The sequence below is a fragment of the Manis javanica genome, chromosome 8, assembly GCF_040802235.1.
Source record: "Manis javanica isolate MJ-LG chromosome 8, MJ_LKY, whole genome shotgun sequence".
Taxonomy (NCBI): domain Eukaryota; kingdom Metazoa; phylum Chordata; class Mammalia; order Pholidota; family Manidae; genus Manis; species Manis javanica.
The window spans coordinates 70,725,246-70,745,954 of record NC_133163.1 but is presented as its reverse complement, the minus strand read 5'-3'; the positions used below and the strand labels follow the sequence as shown (position 1 = coordinate 70,745,954).

The following is a 20,709-nucleotide window of genomic DNA, read 5'->3' as shown; positions in this document are numbered from 1 at the left end:
TGGACATTTTCATTTGTATTAGACCCAAAATACAGTAAACAGTGATTTCCAGTAATTCTGAAATTATACCACCGTTTTTCCAGCTCTCGGTTATGCATGTAACATATATATAGATCTATAAACTATGTACCAAGATGATCTTTCACTGTGTTCTTCTGTATCTTGGAATTGTCTATATTTCATGTTTTGCTCTTTTTAGTGTTAAGTTAATTTGGAGAAGATACAAGTAACTTTATCCTTTCTTTGTTTTTATAGTAAAAAAAATCTAAGATCTGCCTTTTGCTGTCCTAGCTTTTCAAGTACTCGTTGACTTGTTCTGTTAACATAAAAACTCATTCCAGCTTATCCTTTGATGACATGATATAACTTCAGAAATTTTAGATTCTCCCTAAGATGGCCCTGTACCAGTTGTGCAGAACTACTTATATTGTTCTTTTCTATAACATGTGCTTCTATTTGTCAATAACTAGACCCAAATTTCGTCCATAAACTTCAATCTAAAATGGGCTAGTCTACAGCCTTGAAAAGATTAGTTAAAAACCCCTTAAAAATATTGTGTTAACTTTATTCATAGATCTTAATCTCCAAAGCAGAAATTAAATGAGAAGAGAACAAAATTATGAGACCACATTCATAGACATTATTCTAGAAATACCTAGTCATTAATCTTTCTTTGAGCTATGACAAATACTTCGGCTCTACTGGTTGTCACAACTAAACACTCTTCAATTTTCTCTTTCTGCACAGATGGAAGGATCACATTAGGTATCATATGGTTGAGCCCTAGCCCCATTATTTTCCTTTTTATGGGTAGAAATGTTTCCTTGTTTGTAATCTTCATCTGCAAGTGACTCTAAGTCTGGCTATTATTCCCTAATTTTATTTATTAAAATAACCATGGCTGGGCAATGCTGGCAACTTTTTAATGTTCATTTTACTCATGTAAAAATGTCTGCTAAGGGGCAAAGAAGGCCCAAGATTATGTAAAAACTAGAGCTTTCTTTTTCTTTATTTTTCTTTAGAATATTCTTTTCAGCCTTTTATGCAAAATTTCTAGGATCTCTTCATTCTCTGTAATAAACCAAGGAATAGAACATTGCCCCTTAAACCTGTTCCCCTCCCACGTCAGAGACCAGCTTGTGTTTATAGCACACATCATTGTTACCTACCTCAGGCAGGAAAGACCAATGCAGTAACTATCTTGAACGTCAATGGAATAAAAATCTCACTAATTTTCTACAGGCGTCACAACTGCAGTCCTTTGCAGCTTCTCCTGAAGTTCCCTGAGAACGTTTCCCCCTAAATCTTGTCATAGCAGCCTATTTATTTACTCCAGCTGTTTACTGGAGACTCTTCAGCATGCTGCTTTTACTCTGCCTGGTCATTCGTTTCTCTTCCTAAGTCTGTTGACCCCGAATGTCTTAGAGGGTGCAGCCATGTACTTAGCCAGATGTTATTAGTCAGGGTTCTTTAATACATACAGAAAGCAAAAAGAATACAGAATGAACTATTATCCTTTCTTTCTTTGTGCCAAATGAATATTGGAATAAGTAAGTCTCTGCCTCTATTACCCTGGTCATGCCACTTACTATTTCCTATTCCCAAGCTTCTCATCTGGTAAAGAGAGTTAGTGTAACTATACAATTCCTAGGTGTGTGGATATATATATATATACACATGAATATAACTTACTGATGACATGTATGAATTATGTGGTCAAAGGAAACTTGATGGACTTTTCTCTATGTCAGAGATAGTAATATTTGTGTCAGAAATAATATAATTAAGCAGAGTATTTTCAAAATACATAGTGACTGGCTCAGAGTATACATTAGAAAATAGTAAACAATATAATTATCCTTACTTTCCCCTAAACTCATTATATTCCTGAGTATTCTTTTACTCATGTATATGAGAATCAACTGTATGCCAGCCACTGTGTCAAGTGTTATCCTTACAAATCCCTTCTGTAGGTTTTATATATACAAATCCCTTCTGTATATATACAATCCCTTCTGTATATATAAGAAGAAATACATATACAGTATTTCTTCTGTATATTAAAAAATAAAATCTATATTAAAAAATAATTTTTTTATTTAAATAAAGTAATTGAGTATATTGTGTTAAATGCTATTATAGAGGTATATATCTATGAAATAGAACTATATACATTTTATACTTCATTGATTGATCATTGTATGCCTTCTAAGGAATGATAAAGGTAATGAGGGTAAACATCCTACTGCTGAATCTCAACAGCTTAAAAACGCTTTGCTTCTAACCATTTATGATACCTTCACATTCCTTTTCCTATACTATATATTTTGCTTAGTAATTATGAAGTAGTCATATTTATTTTATTAATGATAAGTAGATATATTTTGGTTAATATTCTGTAAAAAAATCACATTTGTGTGATCTTAATGTAATCATCTATATTTTAGTGACATGGTTAGCAATTATTTATCTTTATAGATTGTTTATAACAGACCTGAGATCGATAACCCTACATGAATTACAATCAATGTGTTGTCTTTGTTTTTGTTCACTTCCCTTTTGCAGTGTGATTCATTTTATAGTAGGACATACATCTATTTTTAAAATTTATGTAAAATTTATTCTTACCTCCAACTGGATGTGCCCAAAGCTAGCTCTTTATACAGTTATCTTACAAAAGTTTCTATTTCTCTGTGGAATCACTTTTTAAAAAATGTATCATCTTAGATTCTTCTGCTTTACCTTTTAAAAAATAGACTTCATCATTTTAGAGCAGTTTTATATTCACATAAAAATTGGGTGGAAAGTATAAAGAGTTCCCATATACTCCCTGCCCGTCCCCACTCCAAACTCTCCCACTATCACATTCCCCACCAGAGTAGTACATTTGTTACAACTGATGAGCTACATTGACACATCGTTATTATTCAAAATCCATAGGGTTCACTCTTGGAGTTGTACATTTTATGAGGATTAACAAATGTATAATGACATATAGCCAACAGTGTAGTATCATACAGAACAGTTTCTCTGCTCTGAAAATTCTATGTGCTCTGCTTACTCATCCCTCCCTCTTCCCTAACCTCTGGAAACCACTGATCCTTTATTGTCTCCATACTTTTGCCTTTTCCAGAATGTCATACATTTGCAATTATACAATATGTAGTCTTTTCAGATTGGCTTCTTTCATTTAGTTATATGCATCTGAGGTTTCTCCAAGGCTTTTGATGGCTTGATAGCTCATTTATTTTTGGCCCTGAGTTGTGAATATCTGGATGTACCATATTTGTCCATTCATCTAAAGAAGGACAAGTTGGTTGCCTCCAGTTTGGGGCATTTATGAATAAAACTACTGGAAACATCTGTGCACAGATTATTGTGCGGACATAACTTTTAAAATCATTTGTGTGAATACCAAGCTGTGTGACTGCTGGATCATATTGCAATACATTTAGTTTTGTAAGAAACTGCCAAAGAGTCTACCAAAATGGCTTTACCATTTTGCATCCCTACCATCAGTGCATTATATTTCTTGGTGCTCATAGTCTATCCAGCATTTGGTATTGTCAGTATTTTGGACTTTCATCATTCTAGTAGGTGTATAATAGTATCTCATTATTTTAATTTGCATTTCCCTGATGACATATGATATTGAACATATTTTCATATACTTATTTTTCATTTGTGTATCTTTGGTGAGGTGTCTGTTAAGATCTTTGATCCATTTATAAAGCATCAGATTGTGAGCTTTGTTACTGTTGAATTTTAAGAGTTCTTTGTATATTTAGCACAACAGTCCTTTATCAAATATATTTTTTGCAAATATTTTCCTCCCTGTCTGTTGGTTTTCTCATTCTCTTAATAATATCTATTGATGAGCAGACTTTTTTCATTTAAAGCAAGTCAAATTTATCAATTATTTATTTTATTGATCATGCTTTATATATTTTATCTAAAACATCATTTCCAAACTTGAGGTCATCTATATTTCTCCTACCTTATCTTCTAGAACTTCTATAGTTTTGTGTTACACATTTATATCTTTGTTGTGAAATGTGTAAGATCTGTGCCCAGGTTCATTTTTTGCATATGGGTATTGACTTGTTCTTTCACCATTTGTTGAAAAGACTGTATTTTCTCCAGTGTATTGCCTTAGCTCCTTTGTCGAAGGTCAATGTTTTACTTTTGCTTCTTTTTATTTGTTATCTATATCAAATATATTAATGTGTCCTGCATATTTTTCTTATAATTTAAACTCCTACTGCATTAGCAGTAACTAGCCAAACAGAAACAGTCCTGCTCTTTAGCTTTCTCTGTCGTTCTAAATTCACTGATCATTTAGGTTCAAGGCAGCAGCTAACTAGTGGAAGGGAAGGTGCATGCAGAAACCAGTCATGCCTAAAAGTAAAAGATTCTTATTTTTAAATTAAGATTCAAACATTGGTTGCCATATTGAACTAGCGCTTGATATTTCTGACTTGAAAACTTTATGCTACAACCTGAAATAACTATTGAATGTGTGACACTTAGAAATGAACTGCAAAATGATGAGAGTTTCTGAGTTTTCATACAATAGTAGGAGGAATCCTCTCCCACTATATACCTTTTAAAATGGCATTGAGAGATCAAACACATTTATTTTGATATCCAATTCTTGTTAGAAATTGCATATTAAACTAAATGTGGTTATTTAAGTTAAAGTTAACAAAGTCATAAGGTATCAGGAACAGAGAAAGTAACTAAGAAAAAATGCATTTTTAAGTTTGTTAAAAAAAGAATACAAATAGTGAAATACGATAAGGAAAAATGAGTGATCTAGGAATCAGTAGATTTAGAATGTAAAACCAGTTCTCTCTTAAGTTATGTCTCTTATTTATGTTTTATTTCTACAACCATAAAATGGAGAGTGAATAAGTTGTTAACTTTTTGACCTTCAACTTTAAAATTCTAAGTTGCTAGTATAAAAAAATTCAGACACAGTTCTGGGTTAATCTGGTTCAACTAGATATCTTTAGTGAATAAATTAAACGTGCTTACTTAAAATAAAATGAATGCTAATAAAAATGTATCTAAGAAATTTAAACCTTAAGTGGACCATAAAAGCTGATTTTTCCCACTGCTTAATTTTTCTTTTAAAAAAAAATCAGTAAAAAGTATGCATGCAAGAGTTTGCAATGATTTGAACACTGCTTTTCTACCAGTTTGTGATTTTATGTCCTGCACTTATTTTTGAAATCTAACTGACGTACTTAGAATTACAGGATTTTAGAATTAATGGTTATTTTAATTCGATGCCCATTCCAAATTTAATTTAGGAAAGAGTAGACTGAGGTCCAGAGAACTTAAATGATTTTTACAGGGTCACCCGGCTTATTTATGACAAAGCTGGAAGGACAAGCTAGATTGCCTGATCCTCAGCCCAGTGACCTTTCCACAATAAGCTTAAAGTCCTTAGCAATTAGTATTACTTCAGTAATCCATTGATAAGACATAATGTTTTATTTGACAGAAATAAGTTTTGACACCCATTAATTCATTGTATCCTTTCAACGTCCCTGCAAGGTTATTATCATTCTCATTTTTATACACACACTACAACAGATTAAGTAATATGCCCAAGGTCATAGAGCTGATATGTAATGAAGTGTGATTTGAAGCATTACTTTTGCCTGACTCTAGGTCCCAGGCTCTTTCAAAGCATTATGTTAACTTCATCAAGTTTCCATTGATCATTAGTATAACTATTCTGGAAGGCACCTTAGTTTTAAGTCTTTGACATTATTCTTTATCAGGGCTTAATAATAAAGTCCATCTAAATTTATGGTTATTTCTGGTACTGCTCCATAGTGAGGCTTTCCTGACAGGCTAACATTGAGATATGGGCAATAATAAATGTGTGGGTGCATATATAAGTGATTAACTAATCTGTGTATGGTTGATTATTTTATAAGTGATTCACTCACTATTTCATGCTCTGAACAGATTTTTATTTTATTTGTGTGAATGCACACACATCTGAGAATTATACTGATCATAATTTTACCCTATCAAGATGGCCTTCAGTGCCAATCCAAGGTCCAATGTATAACTTCCCTGGAAATCCTAGCATCAACTTTCAGAATAAAAAGTTGTCACTGAAGTTTCTCAATGCCTATCTACTGCATTTCTGAATTAACAACAAATGCAGATTTGTCTTTGATGGCTCTTTTATAGCTTCACGCAGCTGCAGAAAAACCAACTGTCAAGGGAACTCAATTTTCTTTATCATCAGTTTGACATTGGTTAACAGATGGCTTCTGGATACCATGATAGTCTTCTTAATTTGTCTTTGTATATAGTGCTGCAAATACCCTTGGTTAATTGCCTGATTATTACATTTAATTCTTTGTCAACAATATACCTCATTGTTTTGGAACATATTCTAGGAGATAAGTTAGAAAAGGCAGATATTTGAGTATTGAACTGTTACCATGCCTTTAAAATATAAAGCAAAACACCTTAAAGTAGGCAAATGTGTTCATATATTCCATCTTAATCCAATGGGCTTTCTCTGAAGTATGCCACTTCTGTAGAATACAATCGATTCTTGAGTGCTAAATGTTATTATGTAAGAGACAGAAGAAGGAAGATCTGTCTCTTCCCCCACAAAAAAATTGAAACAAATACAAAGAAACTTTAATGCGTCTTTCCAATTAAACATTATTAACCTAAGATTAACTGCAACTGAAATCTATTTTTAATTTTTTTTCTCTTTTAGAATTTAAGTAAGTAGAATTTAAATATTATACTTGGGAGAGTAAAAAAATTTCCAGTATTTCAAAGAGTATTTAAAAATATGCTTGCAACTGAGAGAGTCTTTTGGCATTCCTTAAAATGAAAACGTAGACCCTTCCTTTTACTGTTTTGGAAATTCAAAGAAATGGGCAAACTTAAAATATACAGAGTTTGAGAGCTGACTCAATAAGACTATATTGCATACAATATATGCAATATGTATATGTACACATACTTGCACATATACAAAAAGAAGAATTCAGTGTATCATATTAGAGTTTATTGATTATTATAAAATCACCTTATGTTGTCAACTTTTACAGTGGTGTATTGAAAACCCAAACATATCAAAACAACTATTAATTTTGGCTGTTAATCTTAGTTCTTTCTCATTTATTCATTGTTAAATGGTAAAGCTGTCTTGAAAAATGATGCAAAATTGTACTTGTACTTTTACTTACAATTATACTTATACTTTTAGCAAAATTAATTGCTCCCTACTTTAGTCATTTTAAATAGATTTAAAAGATGGACTCAGTGGAATCGAAAAACCCTCAAAACAGGATTTTGCCATTATGATAGAAGAAGACCTGAACTAATATTGCTAGTAATGACTGAATATTGCTAGTAATATTCTACTGAAGTTTATGCAGTTACCTATGGGAAATAAAAATTCTTAGTAATTAATCTAAAATGTAGAAATGGATGTTGCCAATTACACAAGAAAATTTGTAACTTCTATTTCATTACTGTTTAACTGTCAGAGAAAGGTCCACTTCGAGAAAGCTGGGTTCTTCAACTGTTCCTTAAAAAGTCCAAGTGTGCCCACAGAAACTGAGCTAAGTAATCCACAAGGCTCATTTTTAAGGAATGTCTTAAGTGTCAAAGTTGTGTATTTGCAATCAAGTGACTAAAAATAATATACACTGGGTTAACTATGTATTGTGAAATTTCATATAAGTTGATTTAATAATGCTTCTGTCCATTTTCCTCACATCCCTTTCTTTTCACTTCTGCCCTTTTAACATTTACTCTTACTCAAACTGGGAGGAAATCAAATTGTTTTCTGGCTTCTACTCTGCCAGTATTGAAATGTAGAAAAATGGGAAGAGAAAAAGTTTTGATTAAAGAAAGTATGCTTGAAATCCATTCTCTAACACTTGCTCCTTGTATCACACAAGGAAAGTGACTCAGTCCTCATCATAAAAATAGAACTGGTAGTATCTATTTTATAAGAAATATAACAATGTCTTATAGTGCTTAGCAGAATGCTTGACACAAAAATAGTCTCAGTAAAAAATATCCTCAAAAATAGGATATTGATGAGAATACAATACAACTCCTAAGATTGTTATATAAAACTCCCCTGCTAGCTTTGAAGAAGTAAGTAACTATGTTGGGAGGCCCAGATGGCAAGGAACGAAGGGAGACCTTTATGAGCAGAAGGCAGCTGCCAGCCAACTGGCAGCAAGAAACTAGGGCCCTCATCTACAGTCACAGTGTAATGAATTCTTCCATCAATCTGAGTGAATCTAGAAGCAGGCTCTTCTCTAGTCTGAGAAACCAGTTTTGGCTATTATATTAATTGCGTTCTTACAGAGGACCCAGTTAAGATGTGCCTGAATTCCTGACCCCAGAAACTGTGAGATAATAAATATATGTTTTTTAAGCTGCTAAATCTATACTAATTTGTTACACAGCAGTAGAAAAAATAATCTAGTGTATAAGTTTTGTTTTCTTTCCTTTTTTCTGTATACATTTAAAAATGTGAAAATCTAATATATGAATCTAAATTTTTGAAAAAAAAATTAAAAACTTCATACAATACAAATAAGCTTCCCTCCCAGTCTACACACCTACATCATTTTCATCACACTCCCCAGAGGCCACCGTCCTTTACTGTTTCATGTTTCAACCTCTGATGAATTGGTCTACCAAGTTCATAAATATATATGCAGATTTGAAAGATTTATATTTTGAGCTTTTTCTAATATTTATCATATACAAAAGTGAAATGTTTTTTGGCCCTTGATTTTAAAGAGATTTTAAAGCTAATGCAAGAAACTCTTTAGTCCAGTGTTACATTAGCCCTTAATATTCATAGTCTATCTGTGGGAATTAAAGGAAAAAGGAAGAAATGGGTTCAACCAATAAAAGTCTATTTTTAATAAACCTAGGTTCTCATGCAATATTGCTGCTAACTGGACATGTATCTTTATGGAAAACACTTTCTTCTCTGTATATACTTAATATACACATTCCAGATTTCAAAATATTTTTAGGTATATACACTTTGTAGTATGTGTGTGTTTTGTGTTTCATAATGGTGCTGGGTGATTTGCAAACCTGGCTGATAACAAAATCATACTCAAAGTTATTTTTATTGTCATTAACAAGTCACCATCCCTAGATATTATGATTCAGTAAATTTGGATGTAGTTATGGGATCCAAATCTCACAATATCTTTACAGGTTATTCTGATCAACTTGATTGGGAAACAATATTTTAGGTATCTTAATTACACACATCTAACCCTGTTTGTAAGATAGTGGTCTGGGATTTACCATAAGCTACATGACAGGGAAAGCCATGATTCCAGTTAGGAAAAGGCAATTTCAAGTGAAACAGTTTAGGAAACATTTAACTTTTGATCCTCCTTCCTCGTTTGTTCTGTATTTTATTAATTCTTGCTCTGAATGCATCTTTAATAGAGTTCATTTTCTTCTCTCATATCCAGAAATCCTCCTACTTCCCTTCGGAACCCTGATGCTGAGAAGATATGAAAGTTCTTTGAAATTGTTTAAAATCACAAGCCAGAGCTGGAGCATGCATGTAAGCCCAGGCATTCTTCCTTTCTTGTTTTTGGCTTATTTTCTCCTCAGTGGAGCAAACCTGGGAGCTGACTGCTTCATCTGACACCTTGATATATGTTCTTTAGCATTATTTCTTATTCAAAAGTTGCTTTGTCTTATATTTTGTTAACTTATGTTAATATTTTTCAACAATACACTTGTCAGACATATCAAAGAGTGCTTGTACTTTGAATGCAGTTTATTGGCTATACATGATCAGGAAATGAAGGAGTGATCTTCTGTAGTCCTGAAGACTAAAGCTGTCATATGAGGGTCTACCAAGAAACATGAGAGGACTGTAGCTGCCCCCTTCTCATTTTCCATGATCAGTTTAAACGGGTAGCTAGCAAGCTAGTTAGAATTCAAGTACCATAAAATTCACCCTTTTAAAATGCACTACTCATTAGCTTTTTAATATATTCACAGAATTTTGCAGTTATCACTACTATCTAACTTTAGAACATATTTATCACCCCATATTCATTAGCACTCTCAATCTATTTCCCCCAGCCTCTGACCACTAATCTATTTTCTGTCTCTGTGGGTTTCCCTATTGTGGAAATTTCATATAAATTGAATCATACAATATGTGGTTTTATGTGACTGACTTATTTAGGATGTTTTCAAGATTCATCTATGTTGCAGCAAATGTCAGTACTTCATTCCCTTTTTGTGGTTGAATAATATTATGTTGTATAGGTATACCATATTTTGTTTATCCATTCATTAATTGATAGACTTTGGATTGTTTGCATTTTTTATCACTGTGAATAATGCCACTATAAACAATTATGTATATGATTCTATGTGGACATACATTAATTTATTTTATATCTATTCCTAGTAGTCATATTGCTGTGTTTTATGGTAACTCTATGTCTAATATTTTGGGAGAATACTAAACAGTTTTTCAAAAAAGCTTTACCATTTTCAGTTCTCAGCAACAATGTAGAAGGATTGCAGTTTTTCCACAACCTTGTCAACATCTGTTATTGCCTCTTTTTATTTTAACCACCTCATTACCTCATTGTGGTTTCGATTTTCAGTTCTTTAATGACTAACTATATTGAGTTTCTTTTTATACAATTATTGGCCATTTGTCTATGATCTTTGAAGGAACATCTGTTCAAAGTTTTTGCCCATTTTTTAATTGTTGTCTGTATTTTTGCATTCCAATAGTTCTTTATATACTCTCAACACAAATCTCTTGTCTTTTCACATTCTTGATGGTGTCTTTTCAATCAGAAAAGTTTTAAATTTTGATTAAACCCAAATTATTTGTATTTTCTTTTGTTACTTGTGCTTTATGAAGAAACCATTGCCTAACCCAAAGCACAAAGATACATACCTCTGGTTTTTTCTAAAAGCTTCATAACTTTAGCTCTTTCATTTAGGCCTGTGATCCATTTGTAGTTAATATTTTATATGGTTTGAGGTAGAGGGTCCAGGCTCACACTTTTGCATGTTGGTATGCAGTTGTCCTCAGGCAAATTGTTCAAAGGACTGTTCTGTCCCTCACTGAATTGTCTCAGTATCTATATCAAAAATCAATTGACCATAAATTAATCTAAATGTTATGATTTACGTATTTATCATTTATGTGTACCTCTCTATATTTACTACACTCTCTTGATCACATAACTGTGCAATAAGTTTTAAAATCAGAAAGAGTGAGTCCTCCCACTTTGCTGTTCTTTTTCACAGTGAGTCTGTATAGTTTAGGTCCCTTGAACTTTCATATAAATACTAGGATCAATCTGAAAATATCTGCCAAAAAATGGAACTGGGATTTTGATAACTATAAATTTGAATGTATAGATGAAGTTGGGAAAACTGACTGGTCAATATGGAGTAATTTATTCCATGAATATGGATTATCTCTCCATTTATTTAGATCTTGATTTCTTTTCCTCATTTCTTTCCTCAGTGTGTTATAGTTTACTGCCTCCAAATACTGTGCAATTTTGTCAGATTGACACCTAAGTATTTCATTTTGGGGGATGTTATTGTGGTTGATATTGGATTATTTTTACTATCATAACTATCATATTCCAATTACTCATTGCTAACATATATGAAAGCAATGAAATTTTATATATGGTTTTTGTATCCTGCATCCTTGCTAAATTGACTTATTAGTTCCAAGAGCAATGTGCAGATTCTCTGAAATTTTCTACATAGACAATCATGTTATTCACAAATTAAGATTTTTTTTCTTCATTTGTGTATTTTAAAATTTTCTTTGTATGTTCCTCGTGCAATAGCTAGAACTTCTAGTACAATACTGAATAGGAATGGAGAGAGAGAGGTGACCATTGCATTGTTCTCAATCTTAAGGGGAAACTCTCTAACCAATAAATGGTAATGGTGTAATTAGCTTAATATGTTGCCAAATTTTCTTTGCTAGCATTTTATGAGAATTCTTCCATGCATGCTACTATTGGTGTATAGTTTTTTCCTGTGATGTCCTAGTTTGGTCATATTGGCCTAATAGAATGAGTTGGGAAGTATTTTTCCTCTTTTGGGAAGATTATATGAAGAATTGGTGTTGATTCTTTTTTAAATAGATAAGAATCACCAGTGAAGCCATGTTGACCTGGGCTTTTCTTTGTGGAAAAGCTTTAAATTACAAATTTAATTTCTTTATTTGTTATAGTTTTTTCAGATTTTGTATTTCTTCTTGAGTCAGTTTCAGTAGATTGTTTCTTTGTAGGAAATTTTCCATTCTACTTTGCTGACATTCAGTTGATCATAGTTTCTTATAATTCTTTTTACTTCTATACAGTCAGTGGTCATGGCTGCTTTCTAATTCCTGATTTTAGTAATTTGATTATTTTCTCTCTCTTTTTAGTTTAGTTAAATGAAAGTTTAGTGAACCAACTTTTGATTCTGTCTTTCTCTAATTTTTCCTATTCTCTATTTAATTTATTCCCACTTTACTTTTTATTATTTCCTTCCTTGTCCTTGGTTTGGGATTACTTTGCTCATTTTACTATTTTATTATTGTGGAAGGTTAATTTTATTACATATCTTTTTTTTTATTCAGAGGTATTCATAAATATAAATTTCTATTTACAGATTTAACTTCCTTCCTTAAGTTTTGGCATGTTGTGTGTTCATCTTCACCCTTCTCAAAGTATTTCCTAATTCCCATTTTATTTCTTCTTCAACCATTGGAAATTTAAGAGAGAATTACTTAATTTCCACATATTTGTGAAATATTCTAATTTGCCTCTATCATTTCCAAGTTGATTTCATTTTGACAAGAGAACATTTCATAATTTCTACCATTTTAACTTTGTACAATTTATAACATTTTACACTGTTTGGTGCTTGCTTCATGGCCTAACAGATGGTCTACACTGGAGAATGTTCTATGTGCACTTGTGAAGAATGTGTTTTCCTCTGTTGTTGGGTAGAGTGTTCTATAGATGTCTGTTAGGTTTACTTGGCTTATAGAATTGTTCAAGTTTTCTATTTCCTCATCAATCTTATACCAAGTTTTTATATCCATTATTCAAAGTAGGATATTGAAGTTTCCAACTATTATTATTGAATTATCTATTTATCCCTTCACTTATGTCAATTTTTCCTTTATGCACTTTGAGGGCTTTGTTACTAAGCACATATATGTTCAAACAGACATATCTCATTTTATTGTACTTCACTTTATTGCCTTTTGCAGGTGTTGCTTTTTTTTTTTACAAATTGAAGGATACTGGCAATCTTGCACCAGACAAGTCTATTGGTGTCATTTTTCCAAAAGTATTTGTTAACATCATGTCACTGTGTTTCATTTTGGAAATCTCAATGTTTCAAACTTTTCTTTATTATTATGCTTGTTATGTGATCAGTGATTATGAGTCACTGAAAGATGAAATGATAGCTAACATTTTTTAGCAATAAAGTATTTTTAAATTAAGATATCTACATTTTTGACATAATGCTATTGCATACTTAATAGACTATAGTATAGTGTAAACATAACTTTTATATGCACTAGGCAACCAAAAAATTCATTTGACTCACTTTATTGTAATATTCTCTTCATTATGATAGTCTAGAATGGAACCCACAGTAACTCCAAGGTATTCCTGTAATTATTATGTCTTCTTGATGATTTGCCTCTTTATTATTTGGAAAATGTTTTTCTTTTTCTCTAGTAACAATCTTTGTCTTAATTTGATCTGATATTAGTATAGCCATTTCATCTCTCTTTTGGCTATTGTTTGCATGGTATATCTTCTTCCACTTTTTAGTTTTCAATCTCTTTGTGTCTTTGTATATAAGGTGTGTCTTTTTATAGATAGGACAAAGTTGGGTCAATATTTTTTTAATTCATTTTGCCAGTTCTTGCCTTTTGTTGGGAGTGCTTAATTCATTTATGTTTAATATAATTACTGATACGGTAAGATTTAGATCTGCCATTCTATTTGTTTTCTCTATGTCTTGTGTCCTCTTTGGCCCTCTGTTCTTCCATTACTATCTACTTTTGTGCTAAACAGGTATCTTTTCTATCTATACTATTAATTTCCTTGTTTTTTATTTTTATATTTTATATGAATATTTGCATATTTATATTTTTTGAGGTATCTTTTAAAATTGTTGCTCTGGACATTACAAAGTAACATCTTAAGTTAGAACAGTCTAGCCTAGATTAATGCAACTTAATTTAAATAACATAAAGTTTGTGTCCAGAAGGTAGGTGTAGAATTCTTGGTTGGCAGTCTCAGCTCTTTGAATATTTCATCTCACTGCTTTCTGGCCTCCACTATTTCTAGTGCAGTCTGCTTCTTAATCTTGCTGAGAATCCCAAGTATACAATGATATTTTTTTTCCGCTTGGTGCCTTAAAGATCCTATCTCTGTCTTTTATCATTTCCAATTTGACCAGAATGTATTTAGGTGTGTGTGTCTTTGAGTTTAGCCTATTTGAAACTGATTGAGCTCCTCAGATGTGTAGATTAATATCCTTCATCAAATTTTGGAAGTTTTCAGCCCTTATTCATTCTAATATTCTTTCTACTTCTCTTTCCCTTTCTTGACTACCTCTAAGCATATTTTAGTACACTTAAAAGTGTCTTATAATTCTCTGAGACTCAATCAATTTTATGCATTATTTTTTCTTTGTGTTCCCCCAAAATAACTGAGAAATATCAATTGACCTATCTTTAAGTTTATTGATTCCTTCTCCTATCAGCTCAAATCTGCTTTTGAGCATTTCTAGTAATTTTTATTTCAGTCATCTTATTTTTCAACTAAAGAATGTCTATATGGTACTTTAAAATTTATTTTTCTCTTCCTTGATATATTCTATGCAGTGAGAAATTATCATACTTTCTTTAAATTCTTCGGACATGGCTTCCTTTCTTGAAAAGATGTAGTAGCAGATTTAAAAAATTTGTCTGACATTCCCAAGAGATGGTTTTTATTGGCTCCAGTATTTTTTTTTCTCTCTCTTGTGTATAAGCCATACTTTTTGTTTCTTCTCAAGTCTCATAACTTTTTGTAGAAAACAACATGAAATGCTGAAACTCTGGAAACCAGATTCCTATTTATTATCATGGTTTTGTTGTTTCTCTTTGTGATGTAGTTATTTTCCTGGACTAATTCTGTGAAGTGTATATTCTTTATCAGGTGTGGCCACTGAAGTCTCTGCTTCAGTTAACTTGGAGTTCAGCTAATAACTGGATAGATTTTTCACTGAAATGGCTTGAGTCAATAAGTCTTCCAGCCTTTGTAGAGGTGCTCTGTTTATGTGATGGGGCATAGTTGACAATTAAGCATTATCATTAATTTCCACCTTTTGCAGCTCCTGAAGGTCCAGTAGAAGTGAGAAATTAGGGAGCTCCCTGGTGTTCTGGGTTGTAAACACAAACCCAGTAATATTTGGAGTCTATCAAAGCCCCATATGGACATTTTGTAACATATGTTTTCCTTTTAAGCATTTTGCGTAACTTTGTTTGGGGCAACTGGTATCACTGACTCTGACAGCTTCTGTTTTAAATAATTGATGCTGATTGCCTTTGATAAACACCATGAGAGTTTTTCCACTGAACAAGTTCTGAGTCAGGTCAAATGATTAAAAGCTTTGCAAAGGGGTTTTTCCAGGGAGCCACCAGGCAGATGAAATGGCAATGATTCTCTGGGAATAGGGCCTTTACGGCAATTACAAATCTATTCTTCCCTTTGCAGGGGTTGTTTGGTTGCTGGTTTTTAAGGCTACACACAGCTGGCAAAAGAAAAAAAAGAATGTAAAGGGCAAGTTAAAACACCACGAATTTCACAGAGTTCACCATAAAGTTATTACAGAGATTCAGCCATTTTTCTTGAATAGATGCTTCTCAGACTTTGAAAGCTTTTTGTTAATTTCCAGAATTCTGAAAAGTTGGTTTTGACAAATTTTCCTGTGTCTGTCTTTTTACAAAGGAGCAGTGTTTCAGAGGTCCTTAAGTCTACCATTTCTGAAATGCTTGCTTCTCCTTAACCTAATTCTAAAGTAAACAATAATAAATCCTTCCTACATGTAGGAACTTGAGATTATCACTCAAATTATGTTGATAGGAAAGAACTTGGTATCTGATTCAGAGTAAGCATTCCATCCAGTGTTAGGCAGCAGAACAAACCTGCTCAGGCACTAGGCTAAGTCAGGAACCCTATCACTGCTGCGTGATTTTAGTTCCACAGATTACAGAGACCCACATAATAACTGCTTGAATATTCAGTGTTTATAAATGATAGCCCTGAGTTTTTGGTAAGACTTTCTAGGCCCACAATTTTAGTGCTTTAAAGTGTGGACTTAAGTTTAGCAATTGCATAAATCATTTCATTTTCATTACTAACTAGTTTGATTAGTTCTCAGTATCTATGAACTCTTTCACTATATTATAATTTCTTTCAGGACTGAGCCCTCAGTATATTCAATTTTTTAATACCTTATGTCTTGTAAAGTGCCTGGTACTTTTAGTTAATTCCTCAATTCAGAAAATATATTAAGAACCTAGTACATACCAATCACTATGAATTATATCAGGGATATTAGATTGAAAAATGTCTATTTGTGAAGGCCTCATATCTCTTAGAAATGTAATGAATATTCTTCATTTATATTATTAACATATTATATTCCTTGTAGATGTTTAATTTTCCTGCATCTTTCTGAGTAGTATGGGTGACTACAGAGACCAAGTGAGACTATAACAGAACACATAATGATAATGTAAGGTATCACAATGAGCTTAATTTGCACATTTATGAAAATATATGCATTGCTTAAAGATCATATAGAGATTGGTCCCAGGTATTAAAACTGTTACTACATTCAGCTGAAGTCATCTGATTAATTTGCAAGTTCATTGATAATAATGGTTGGTTGGACTCCTTCTAAATTTGAAATATTATGGACATTCAAATATAAATAAAGAAAATAACATGCTAAATAAATTATAAGTTAAAAGTTATTAAATATAAATTAAGAAAAATATTTTAGTATCCTCCAAAAAAATGGACATTAAATGTATCCTGCCTTACATGTAAATTACAATGTTCTGCAGTTGAAAGAGATAGAAAACTTTATGGCATTTTGCATTGACATTACATCCTTTCTACGAGGGTAGGGTAGAAAATATGGTATCAGGATTAGCATTCCATGATAATAGTCATATTCCACATCTCTTCCTAATAGGTATAAATTGGAGGTATAGTTGAGTACATGAAATGATGTTATTCAAAGAAAAGCCTAATTGCTAAAAAATTGATTTTATGTTTAAGGATTAAGAATGTCTCAATCAGCTCAGGCTGCTGCAACAAAATACCATACACTAAGGGCTTTAAACAACATTTATTTCTCACAGTTGTGGAGAATGGGGAGTCCAAGACAAAGCTGTTGACAGATTAAGTTCCTACTGAGAAATTTCCTTGTTTGCAAATGAAAACTTTCTGGGTGTATCTTCATAAGCAGAGAGAAAAGGAGCTCTAGTTTCATCCTCTTTTCCTAAGACACTGCTTTTGCTGTGGGAATCTACCTTCATGACCTCATGTAAACCTGTAAAACATCCCCAAGGCCCAATCTCCAAATATCCTTACAATGGGCGTTAGGGCTTCAACATGTGAGTTTGAGGGGACACAAACATTCAACCCATAACAAAGAATAAGAGAAATGAACATCTAGGTTAATAACTTAATGCAAAGGGTAATTATTGACCATCAACATTTTACAGAACATTGAGGGAAATAGAAGATAACCATACAATCAAATGAAAGACGTTGGTTTGATATTTGAGTTTAGTTTCCAAATGGAGAGAGAGAACCATCACAAAATTCAGTGTCATATACACACTATAATATCAAGTGATAGTTATGATGCAGATATACTAGAGCCCATATTTGGAGTTTACCATTCATATGTTGAAGGAATCCTTTCTAACTGCTTTCCCCTTCCACATACAAACATCATCTCTTAAAAATAAATTTCTCAGCCTACAGGGGAGGCTGTATGTTCCAAAATGAATTAAGAAATATTTTCCAAATGTCAATACAGTCTTTAAGTAGATTTTAAATAATTTTTTGTTTATCTTTATAAAGCTGCTTAATTTGATTTTTATTACTACATCAACCTAATGTTCTCTGAATAATTTCACAAAATACAAAACCATCTTTGTGATTAATAAAATTTATTTCCCCTTTGATTTTTAGCATATGCCTTATTGTTGGTCTCTCATGGTATCCCTCCATTTATTTATGTTTATGAAACCTTAGCATAAAGAGAGTTTCTATAAGAACACTTGGAATATAGACTCTCAACAAAATTCCTCTTTCATTAGCTCTCATCTGAGAAAATAGAAAATATAATATTGTAAGTAGAACAGTTTAAAACTTCACATTTTGTTCATATTAGGACATTATTCGTTGTGATATTTCTACATTTTTATGTAAATGAATACAATTATAAATGAATACAGAGATTGATAATATGCTTTTGGGTTTTCTTAATGCAAATTCGTAGATTATTTAAGATGTAAGACCAAACTTGTTGCTTAACTAATTATTTGGTCCATCTATTGAAACCAAGTTAGCTGTGAAATATCCACGTGTCTCCAAATTCTGTTGTTCAACACAGAAAATCTGAGACATGCTCAGAGCACCTTCATTTCACATGATTGCTTCAAATTGAACACTACAGGCTTCTATTAAATAGGAATTGTGGAAAGAGCAGTTTAAGGGATTATAGTGCAGTAAAGTCATAGAATTTGATAGTACTACTTGTTAACTGCTGTAGGTGGTAAGTATGAAACTTAATTTGTGTTAATCAATGTGAGGTGAAGAGAGCACAAATTCATTTGACATGCAGATTTTATGCTTTAGTAATGATGCTGAAAGTATTCTGGCCTCAATAAAAAACAGCATACTCACCTTACAGGTCAGTGGATTATACTACATCCTGCCTGTGGCAACTCTGTGCATATTATCTTTAAGGCTGAATTGGGTAACATTTCTAATCTATTCCTTTTGGTCTTCTTGGTAATAAACTGATGAAGCAGAACCGATCTCTTGCTGCACAGCCATTATGGCTAAGCACATCATACCACTGTGGAGTGGGGAAAGCGACACATTTAATCTTGAAATAAACTTTACAAAAAGTAATTGCTCCTTGGCTAACCATAATCCTCAAATTAAATGAAACCTTGAACCTTTCCTCAGTACTTCGTGAGTCCTTAGTGAAAGCAAAGACAGCCTTGATTTCTACAGTTCTGATGTCTGCAGATATGATAGGCATGTGATAAAATTGTTGCTTTTTTACCACTGTTCCATTAGTATTTATATGTGTGTGTTTCTTGTAAGAAAGCATTACTGTGATTTGTCATCTAAGAGCTTCATGTTTTGAAATCTGTACTCCCTAACAAAATATTGCAGATATTTTATTAATGTCTCTGTTTCAGTTTTTCCCTTTCAGAGAAATAGAAGCTAAAAATAAATTGGGGAGAAAATAGCCCTACCTACATAATGCCTGCTCAGTTAACAACTATTTACCATCCATAATAGCTCTTGAATATTCTTACTGTTTTTGACAAAAATCTCCCTTTTTTTCCCACTTTGTTGACTTTCCAGTTAAAGGCACACTAAATTAATATGCTGTAAAAAGTGATACTTTGACATTCTAACTTCATAGAAAGACACAGTCAATAATTTACTTGACAAACAGCTCCTAGAAAAAATTACAGAAAACGTTTGAATTGTGTCCCATGTTTGGATGACTCCAGGATGTTTTTCTTTTATATTAATGCCAGTAAAAGGGATGAAGAAATAGCATCTTTTTTTTCTTGCATTTCTTGTGCACATGAAAAATTTCTATGCATTGTGCATTTTAAAGTGCTCTTATAATTGATTAGCTTTTGTATTTTAAATATATTAGGTGGAGTTTGGAATGAAGAGTAACCAAGACACAGAAAGGGTGAAAAATTGGTGATGAAAATGGTGCTGCAGAAGAATGCACCATCCAAAAAATGCTTGCTTCTCTATCTTTTCCACCACCACTATTGTGTTGTCCTTCTTACAAATAATAAATATATATTACATTACTTTTATTTAAAAATTGTATTCTTTTGTGAAGTTTTTTCCTTATATAAACATGTTTTATTGTCAACTAATGTTTTTCTGTGATTTGTGTATGTGTGTGTGTTTATAAACAATTTCTTTCACCTCGTGGTGAGGTTTCCAGCTCATAAGCAAGAAATGGGTAAATTTCCAATGTTCATAGTGGCGAATCTTTTTATTCCTTTTTATCTAGAATCATCCTTTCATTTGCAGACTGAAACACCCTTTATGAAGAGTTTATAAATGTAATTGCATGTGTGCCTTTTTCATGTGGAATTAATTTAGATAGGTAATTTTTGATTTGCCAAACAGAAGGCAGAGTACAATTTAAACACGTTTTAGATTATACTTTAAGTCCTTTTGATTTTTAAAGTCACGGTAGCTTATGAGAAGCTAAAGAGGAAGTTTAAAATGAAAATTTGCATTCAGTCATCAAAGCTTGCTCATACTTTGTCCTCTTAAAGAGTAGCACTTGTCCTTTCAATACAGT

The 20,709-nt window shown here is 32.3% G+C and overlaps 1 long non-coding RNA gene across 1 annotated transcript in view; it reads left to right on the top strand.

The window, feature by feature from the left end:
* Positions 1-20,220, top strand: part of LOC118968528 (uncharacterized) — a 41,247-nt gene extending 21,027 nt beyond the window's left edge. The window contains exons 2-3 of the long non-coding RNA XR_005056262.2: positions 9,513-9,607; positions 20,038-20,220. This is a non-coding gene — a long non-coding RNA (uncharacterized lncRNA). The remainder of the gene's footprint in view (positions 1-9,512; positions 9,608-20,037) is intronic.
* Positions 20,221-20,709: the final 489 nt, after the last annotated feature.